This window comes from Euprymna scolopes, chromosome 16 (assembly GCF_053919585.1).
Source record: "Euprymna scolopes isolate OS-2025 chromosome 16, ASM5391958v1, whole genome shotgun sequence".
NCBI classification, from domain to species: Eukaryota; Metazoa; Mollusca; class Cephalopoda; order Sepiida; family Sepiolidae; genus Euprymna; species Euprymna scolopes.
The window spans coordinates 136,151,197-136,162,163 of record NC_136497.1 but is presented as its reverse complement, the minus strand read 5'-3'; the positions used below and the strand labels follow the sequence as shown (position 1 = coordinate 136,162,163).

At 14.7% G+C, this 10,967-nt stretch overlaps 1 pseudogene; it reads left to right on the top strand.

Annotated features, from left to right (window-relative positions):
* Positions 1 to 782: 782 nt before the first annotated feature.
* LOC145296339 (5S ribosomal RNA) lies at positions 783 to 898 on the top strand (annotated as a pseudogene).
* The last annotated feature ends 10,069 nt before the right edge of the window (positions 899 to 10,967 follow it).

Below are 10,967 nucleotides of genomic sequence, written 5' to 3'. Positions count from 1 at the left end.
AACAAAAGAGAACGGAAAAGAAAATATGAAGGAAATAAAACTAGAGATTAATAATATTATTTATGTACTCATTACCAAGGCCAAAAGCCACTCGACGAAAAGGGTTAGCGAGATTTTTAGTTCGATTATGGCATAATACTACTCCCCAAACACCATTTCTTTTCATTGATAGCGTATGAAATCAACTTTGAAATCTAGTTAGGAATGGTCTCTTCTTAGAGAAGAAACGCTGCTAATCTTTCTCTAAACTATCGGTATTTTATGGAAGATGCTCGACTGAGCTCTAATCCTTGTAAAACGTTCACAGTATGAACTCATTCCTCTACTAGCACAGCAAAGAACGTCCCTTCCTCAAACAGCGTTTTTTTTTCCAAATAACTACTTATTTATGGAAAGCATTATCACACGGTTGTTTCCCTGCTGGATACAACATGGTTGTCTTCACATCCAATATTATTAAACGCTTGTTGGGCCAGCCTCTTTAGTAATCAAACATTGTCAATTCCATTCATCGTTTGCAATTTTCTAGTAAGACTGTGCATCATCCGACGGACAATCTCATTAACCTTTATCCTTGGGTTGCTTTAGCCTTGGGAACTCATTAATAATTAATTATTATTATAAAAATTAAAACTCATTTTAATTGACGGACATACGGACAAACAAACAAACAGACAAACTAATATATATACATATAAACATATATATATATACATATATATATGTTTATATATATATATATATATATATATATATATATATATATATATATATACATATATACACACAGCATAATCGTGTTGACACACTGGTTCTCATCAGATCACCGAAGTTAAGCAACGATGAGCCTGGTTAGTACCGATGAGTGACCATTTGGGAATTCTAGGTGCTGTATGTGCTCTCCGCTTATCTCGGCATTTGTTTCCAGTCGTCCTGTATTTAACAATGTCGTCTCAGGAGAGGTGTGGTTGGTGATTGCACACCTGCCACAAAAATTTAATGCGCAAGCAACCCCTCATGGGTATCCATAGTCTGTCCACGACTGAAGGAACCTGCTATAAATATATATATATATATATATATATATATATATATATATATATATATATATATATATATATATATATATCAGAGAGGATAAAAGAATATTGAAAGGTCCTTTAATTGAAACTTACAAAGATATCAAACACTCAACATGTGGGGTGGAGCAAAGAAAATTATATACAAGATAGCGTAAATATAAATGTATATGCATTTATGTTTCGGTTCAATCAGGAAGAATCATAACAAATGTTACATGTAGTTTATGCTACATTGGGAAGAAAATGTTAGAATGTAAAAAACGAAGATTAGAATAAATAATGGAAGTGAATATAAAAAGTAGGGTGAGATAAATATGAGGATGATAATAAATAAATATTAAATTAAAATATAAAGATAAACATAAGTACATACTAAAAGAAATATGGATAATAACAAATAAATACTAAATAAAAAACATGAGAATAATAATAAATAAATACTAAATATAAATATGAGGATAATAATAAATAAGTACTAAATAAAAAATATGAGGATGATAATAAATAAATACTAAAAGATATGAGGATGATAATAAATAAATACTAAATAAAACTATGAGGATAATAATAAATAAATACTAAATAGAAATATGAGGATAATAATAAATAAATACTAAATAAATATATGAGAATAATAATAAATAAATACTAAATGAAAAATATGAGGATAATAATAAATGAATACAAAATAAAAATATGAAGATAATAATAAATAAATACTCAATAATATGAGGATGATAATAAATAAATACTATATAAAAATATGAGTATAATAATAAATAAATACTAAATAATATGAGGATGATAATAAATAAATACTATATAAAAATATGAGTATAATAATAAATAAATACTAAATAATATGAGGATGATAATAAATAAATACTATATAAAAATATGAGTATAATAATAAATAAATACTAAATAATATGAGGATGATAATAAATAAATACTATATAAAAATATGAGTATAATAATAAATAAATACTAAATAAAAATATAAGGATAATAATAAATAAATACTAAATAAAAAATATGAGGATAATAATAAATAAATACTAAATAAAAATATAAGGATAATAATAAATAAATACTAAATAAAAAATATAAGGATAATAATAAATAAATACTAAATAAAAAATATAAGGATAATAATAAATAAATACTAAATAAAAAATATGAGGATAATAATAAATAAGTACTAAATAAAAATATGAGGATAATAATAAATAAATACTAAATAAAAATATGAGGATAATAATAAATAAGTACTAAATAAAAAATATGAGGATAATAATAAATAAGTACTAAATAAAAATATGAGGATAATAATAAATAAATACTAAATAAAAAATATGAGGATAATAAATAAGTACTAAATAAAAATATTAGGATAATAATAAATAAATACTAAATAAAAAATATGAGGATAATAGTAAATAAATACAAAATCAAAATATGAGGATAATAATAAATAAATACTAAATAAAAAATATGAGGATAATAATAAGTAAATACTAAATAAAAATATTAGGATAATAATAAATAAATACTAAATAAAAAATATGAGGATAATAATAAATAAGTACTAAATAAACATATGAGGATAATAATAAATAAATACTCAATAAAAATATTAGGATAATAATAAATAAATACTAAATAAAAAATATGAGGATAATAATAAATAAATACTAAATAAAAATATTAGGATAATAATAAATAAATACTAAAAAAAAATATGAGGATAATAATAAATAAATACAAAATAAAAATATGAGGATAATAATAAATAAATACTCAATAAAAATATTAGGATAATAATAAATAAATACTAAATAAACATATGAGGATAATAATAAAATAAATACTAAATAAAAATATGAGGATAATAATAAATAAATACTAAATAAAAAATATGAGGATAATAATAAATAAGTACTAAATAAACATATGAGGATAATAATAAAATAAATACTAAATAAAAATATGAGTATAATAATAAATAAATACTAAATAAAAATATAAGGATAATAATAAATAAATACTAAATAAAAAATATGAGGATAATAATAAATAAGTACTAAATAAAAATATGAGGATAATAATAAATAAATACTAAATAAAAATATGAGGATAATAATAAATAAGTACTAAATAAAAAATATGAGGATAATAATAAATAAGTACTAAATAAAAATATGAGGATAATAATAAATAAATACTAAATAAAAAATATGAGGATAATAAATAAGTACTAAATAAAAATATTAGGATAATAATAAATAAATACTAAATAAAAAATATGAGGATAATAGTAAATAAATACAAAATCAAAATATGATGATAATAATAAATAAATACTAAATAAAAAATATGAGGATAATAATAAATAAATACTAAATAAAAATATTAGGATAATAATAAATAAATACTAAATAAAAAATATGAGGATAATAATAAATAAATACAAAATAAAAATATGAGGATAATAATAAATAAATACTCAATAAAAATATGAGGATAATAATAAATAAATACTAAATAAAAATATGAGGGTAATAATAAATAAATACTAAATAAAAAATATGAGGATAATAATAAATAAATACTAAATAAAAATATGAGGGTAATAATAAATAAGTACTAAATAAACATATGAGGATAATAATAAATAAATACAAAATAAAAATATGAGGATAATAATAAATAAATACTAAATAAAAAATATGAGGATAATAATAAATAAATACTAAATAAAAATATGAGAGTAATAATAAATGAATACAAAATAGAAATATGAGGATAATAATAAATAAATACTAAAAAAAAATATGAGGATAATAATAAATGAATACAGAATAAAAAAAATGAGGATAATAATAAATAAATACTAAATAAAAATATGAGAATAATAATAAATAAATACCAAACAAAAACATGAGGATAATAATAAATAAATACTAAATAAAAATATGAGGATAATAATAAATAAATACTAAATAAAAAATATGAGGATAATAATAAATACATACTAAATAAAAAATATGAGGATAATAATAAATAAATACTAAATAAAAATATGAGGATAATAATAAATAAGTACTAAATAAAAAATATGAGGATAATAATAAATGAATACAAAATAAAAAATATGAGGATAATAATAAATAAATACTAAATAAAAATATGAGGGTAATAATAAATGAATACAAAATAGAAATATGAGGATAATAATAAATAAATACTAAAAAAAAATATGAGGATAATAATAAATGAATACAGAATAAAAAAAATGAGGATAATAATAAATAAATACTAAATAAAAATATGAGAATAATAATAAATAAATACCAAACAAAAACATGAGGATAATAATAAATAAATACTAAATAAAAATATGAGGATAATAATAAATGAATACTAAATAAAATATATGAAGATAATAATAAATAAATACAAAATAAAATATATGAGGATAATAATAAATGAATACAAAATAAATATAGGAGGATAATAATAAATAAATACTAAATAAAAATATATGAGGATAATAATAAATAAATACCAAATAAAAACATGAGGATAATAATAAATAAATACTAAATAAAAATATGAGGATAATAATAAATAAATACTAAATAAAAAATATGAGGATAATAATAAATAAATACTAAATAAAAATATGAGGATAATAATAAATAAATACTAAATAAAAAATATGAGGATAATAATAAATAAATACTAAATAAAAAATATGAGGATAATAATAAATAAATACCAAATAAAAACATGATGATAATAATAAATAAATACTAAATAAAAATATGAGGATAATAATAAATAAATACTAAATAAAAAATATGAGGATAATAATAACTAAATACTAAATAAAAATATGAGGATAATAATAAATAAATACTAAATAAAAAATATGAGGATAATAATAAATAAATAAATACTAAATAAAAAATATGAGGATAATAATAAATGAATACAAAATAAAAAATATGAGGATAATAATAAATAAATACTAAATCAAAATATGAGGATAATAATAAATAAATACTAAATAAAAATATGAGGATAATAATAAATAAATACTAAATAAATATATGAGAATAATAACAAATAAATACAAAATAAAAATATTAGGATAATAATAAATAAATACTAAATAAAAAATATGAGGATAATAATAAATAAATACTAAATAAAAAATATGAGGATAATAATAAATAAATACTAAATAAAAATATGAGGATAATAATAAATAAATACTAAATGAAAAATATGAGGATAATAATAAATGAATACAAAATAAAAATATGAAGATAATAATAAATAAATACTAAATAAAACATATGAGGATAATAATAAATAAATACTAAATAAAAAATATGAGGATAATAATAAATAAATACTAAATAAAAATATGAGGATAATAATAAATAAATAATAAATAAATATATGAGAATAATAATAAATAAATACTAAATAAATATATGAGAATAATAATAAATAAATACCAAATAAAAATATGAGGATAATAATAAATAAATACTAAATAAAAAATATGAGGATAATAATAAATAAATACTAAATAAAAATATGAGGATAATAATAAATAAATACTAAATAAAAATATGAGGATAATAATAAATAAATACTAAATAAAAATATGAGGATAATAATAAATAAATACAAAATAAAAAATATGAGGATAATAATAAATAAATACTAAATAAAAAATATGAGGATAATAAAAAATAAATACTAAATAAAAAATATGAGGATAATAATAAATAAATACTAAATAAAAAATATGAGGATAATAATAAATAAATACTAAATAAAAATATGAGGATAATAATAAATAAATACTAAATGAAAAATATGAGGATAATAATAAATGAATACAAAATAAAAATATGAAGATAATAATAAATAAATACTAAGTAAAACATATGAGGATAATAATCAATAAATACTAAATAAAAAATATGAGGATAATAATAAATAAATACTAAATAAAAAAATGAGGATAATAATAAAAAAATGCTAAATAAAAATATGAGGATAATAATAAATGAATACAAAATAAAAATATGAGGATAATATTAAATAAATACTAAATAAAAATATGAGGATAATAATAAAAAAAATACTAAAAAAAAATATTAAGCTAATAATAAATAAATACTAAATAAAAATATGAGGATAATAATAAATAAATACTAAAAAAAATATGAGGATAATAATAAATAAAAACTAAATAAAAATATGAGGATAATAATAAATAAATACTAAATAAAAAAATGAGGATAATAATAAATAAATACTAAATAAAAATATGAGTATAATAATAAATAAATACTAAATAAAACATATGAGGATAATAATAAAATAAATACTAAATAAAAATATGAGGATAATAATAAATAAATACTAAATAAAAATATGAGGATAATAATAAATAAATGCTAAATAAAAAATATGAGAATAATAATAAATAAATACTAAATAAAAATATGAGGATAATAATAAATAAGTACTAAATAAAAAATATGAGGATAATAATAAATGAATACAAAATAAAAAATATGAGGATAATAATAAATAAATACTAAATAAAAATATGAGGGTAATAATAAATGAATACAAAATAGAAATATGAGGATAATAATAAATAAATACTAAAAAAAAATATGAGGATAATAATAAATGAATACAGAATAAAAAAAATGAGGATAATAATAAATAAATACTAAATAAAAATATGAGAATAATAATAAATAAATACCAAACAAAAACATGAGGATAATAATAAATAAATACTAAATAAAAATATGAGGATAATAATAAATGAATACTAAATAAAATATATGAAGATAATAATAAATAAATACAAAATAAAATATATGAGGATAATAATAAATGAATACAAAATAAATATATGAGGATAATAATAAATAAATACTAAATAAAAATATATGAGGATAATAATAAATAAATACCAAATAAAAACATGAGGATAATAATAAATAAATACTAAATAAAAATATGAGGATAATAATAAATAAATACTAAATAAAAAATATGAGGATAATAATAAATAAATACTAAATAAAAATATGAGGATAATAATAAATAAATACTAAATAAAAAATATGAGGATTATCATAAATAAATACTAAATAAAAAATATGAGGATAATAATAAAAAAATACCAAATAAAAACATGATGATAATAATAAATAAATACTAAATAAAAATATGAGGATAATAATAAATAAATACTAAATAAAAAATATGAGGATAATAATAACTAAATACTAAATAAAAATATGAGGATAATAATAAATAAATACTAAATATAAAATATGAGGATAATAATAAATACATAAATACTAAATAAAAAATATGAGGATAATAATAAATGAATACAAAATAAAAAATATGAGGATAATAATAAATAAATACTAAATAAAAATATGAGGATAATAATAAATAAATACTAAATAAAAATATGAGGATAATAATAAATAAATACTAAATAAATATATGAGAATAATAATAAATAAATACAAAATAAAAATATTAGGATAATAATAAATAAATACTAAATAAAAAATATGAGGATAATAATAAATAAATACTAAATAAAAAATATGAGGATAATAATAAATAAATACTAAATAAAAATATGAGGATAATAATAAATAAATACTAAATGAAAAATATGAGGATAATAATAAATGAATACAAAATAAAAATATGAAGATAATAATAAATAAATACTAAATAAAACATATGAGGATAATAATAAATAAATACTAAATAAAAAATATGAGGATAATAATAAATAAATACTAAATAAAAATATGAGGATAATAATAAATAAATAATAAATAAATATATGAGAATAATAATAAATAAATACTAAATAAATATATGAGAATAATAATAAATAAATACCAAATAAAAATATGAGGATAATAATAAATAAATACTAAATAAAAAATATGAGGATTATAATAAATAAATACTAAATAAAAATATGAGGATAATAATAAATAAATACTAAATAAAAATATGAGGATAATAATAAATAAATACTAAATAAAAATATGAGGATAATAATAAATAAATACAAAATAAAAAATATGAGGATAATAATAAATAAATACTAAATAAAAAATATGAGGATAATAATAAATAAATACTAAATAAAAAATATGAGGATAATAATAAATAAATACTAAATAAAAAATATGAGGATAATAATAAATAAATACTAAATAAAAATATGAGGATAATAATAAATAAATACTAAATGAAAAATATGAGGATAATAATAAATGAATACAAAATAAAAATATGAAGATAATAATAAATAAATACTAAATAAAACATATGAGGATAATAATCAATAAATACTAAATAAAAAATATGAGGATAATAATAAATAAATACTAAATAAAAAAATGAGGATAATAATAAATAAATGCTAAATAAAAATATGAGGATAATAATAAATGAATACAAAATAAAAATATGAGGATAATATTAAATAAATACTAAATAAAAATATGAGGATAATAATAAAAAAATACTAAATAAAAATATTAAGCTAATAATAAATAAATACTAAATAAAAATATGAGGATAATAATAAATAAATACTAAAAAAAAATATGAGGATAATAATAAATAAAAACTAAATAAAAATATGAGGATAATAATAAATAAATACTAAATAAAAAAATGAGGATAATAATAAATAAATACTAAATAAAAATATGAGTATAATAATAAATAAATACTAAATAAAACATATGAGGATAATAATAAAATAAATACTAAATAAAAATATGAGGATAATAATAAATAAATACTAAAAAAAAATATGAGGATAATAATAAATAAATGCTAAATAAAAAATATGAGGATAATAATAAATAAATACTAAATAAAAATATGAGGATAATAATAAATAAGTACTAAATAAAAAATATGAGGATAATAATAAATGAATACAAAATAAAAAATATGAGGATAATAATAAATAAATACTAAATAAAAATATGAGGGTAATAATAAATGAATACAAAATAGAAATATGAGGATAATAATAAATAAATACTAAAAAAAAATATGAGGATAATAATAAATGAATACAGAATAAAAAAAATGAGGATAATAATAAATAAATACTAAATAAAAATATGAGAATAATAATAAATAAATACCAAACAAAAACATGAGGATAATAATAAATAAATACTAAATAAAAATATGAGGATAATAATAAATGAATACTAAATAAAATATATGAAGATAATAATAAATAAATACAAAATAAAATATATGAGGATAATAATAAATGAATACAAAATAAATATATGAGGATAATAATAAATAAATACTAAATAAAAATATATGAGGATAATAATAAATAAATACCAAATAAAAACATGAGGATAATAATAAATAAATACTAAATAAAAATATGAGGATAATAATAAATAAATACTAAATAAAAAATATGAGGATAATAATAAATAAATACTAAATAAAAATATGAGGATAATAATAAATAAATACTAAATAAAAAATATGAGGATAATAATAAATAAATACTAAATAAAAAATATGAGGATAATAATAAATAAATACCAAATAAAAACATGATGATAATAATAAATAAATACTAAATAAAAATATGAGGATAATAATAAATAAATACTAAATAAAAAATATGAGGATAATAATAACTAAATACTAAATAAAAATATGAGGATAATAATAAATAAATACTAAATAAAAAATATGAGGATAATAATAAATAAATAAATACTAAATAAAAAATATGAGGATAATAATAAATGAATACAAAATAAAAATTATGAGGATAATAATAAATAAATACTAAATAAAAATATGAGGATAATAATAAATAAATACTAAATAAAAATATGAGGATAATAATAAATAAATACTAAATAAATATATGAGAATAATAATAAATAAATACAAAATAAAAATATTAGGATAATAATAAATAAATACTAAATAAAAAATATGAGGATAATAATAAATAAATACTAAATAAAAAATATGACGATAATAATAAATAAATACTAAATAAAAATATGAGGATAATAATAAATAAATGCTAAATAAAAATATGAGGATAATAATAAATGAATACAAAATAAAAATATGAGGATAATATTAAATAAATACTAAATAAAAATATGAGGATAACAATAAAAAAATACTAAATAAAAATATTAAGCTAATAATAAATAAATACTAAATAAAAATATGAGGATAATAATAAATAAATACTAAAAAAAAATATGAGGATAATAATAAATAAAAACTAAATAAAATATGAGGATAATAATAAATAAATACTAAATAAAAAAATGAGGATAATAATAAATAAATACTAAATAAAAATATGAGTATAATAATAAATAAATACTAAATAAAACATATGAGGATAATAATAAAATAAATACTAAATAAAAATATGAGGATAATAATAAATAAATACTAAATAAAAATATGAGGATAATAATAAATAAATGCTAAATAAAAATATGAGGATAATAATAAATAAATACTAAATAAAAATATGAGGATAATAATAAATAAATACTAAATAAAAATATGAGGATAATAATAAATAAATACTAAATAAAAATATGAGGATAATAATAAATAAATACTAAATAAAAATATGAGTATAATAATAAATAAATACTAAATAAAAATATGAGGATAATAATAAATAAATACTAAATAAAAATATGAGGATAATAATAAATAAATACTAAATAAAAAATATGAGGATAATAATAAATAAATACTAAA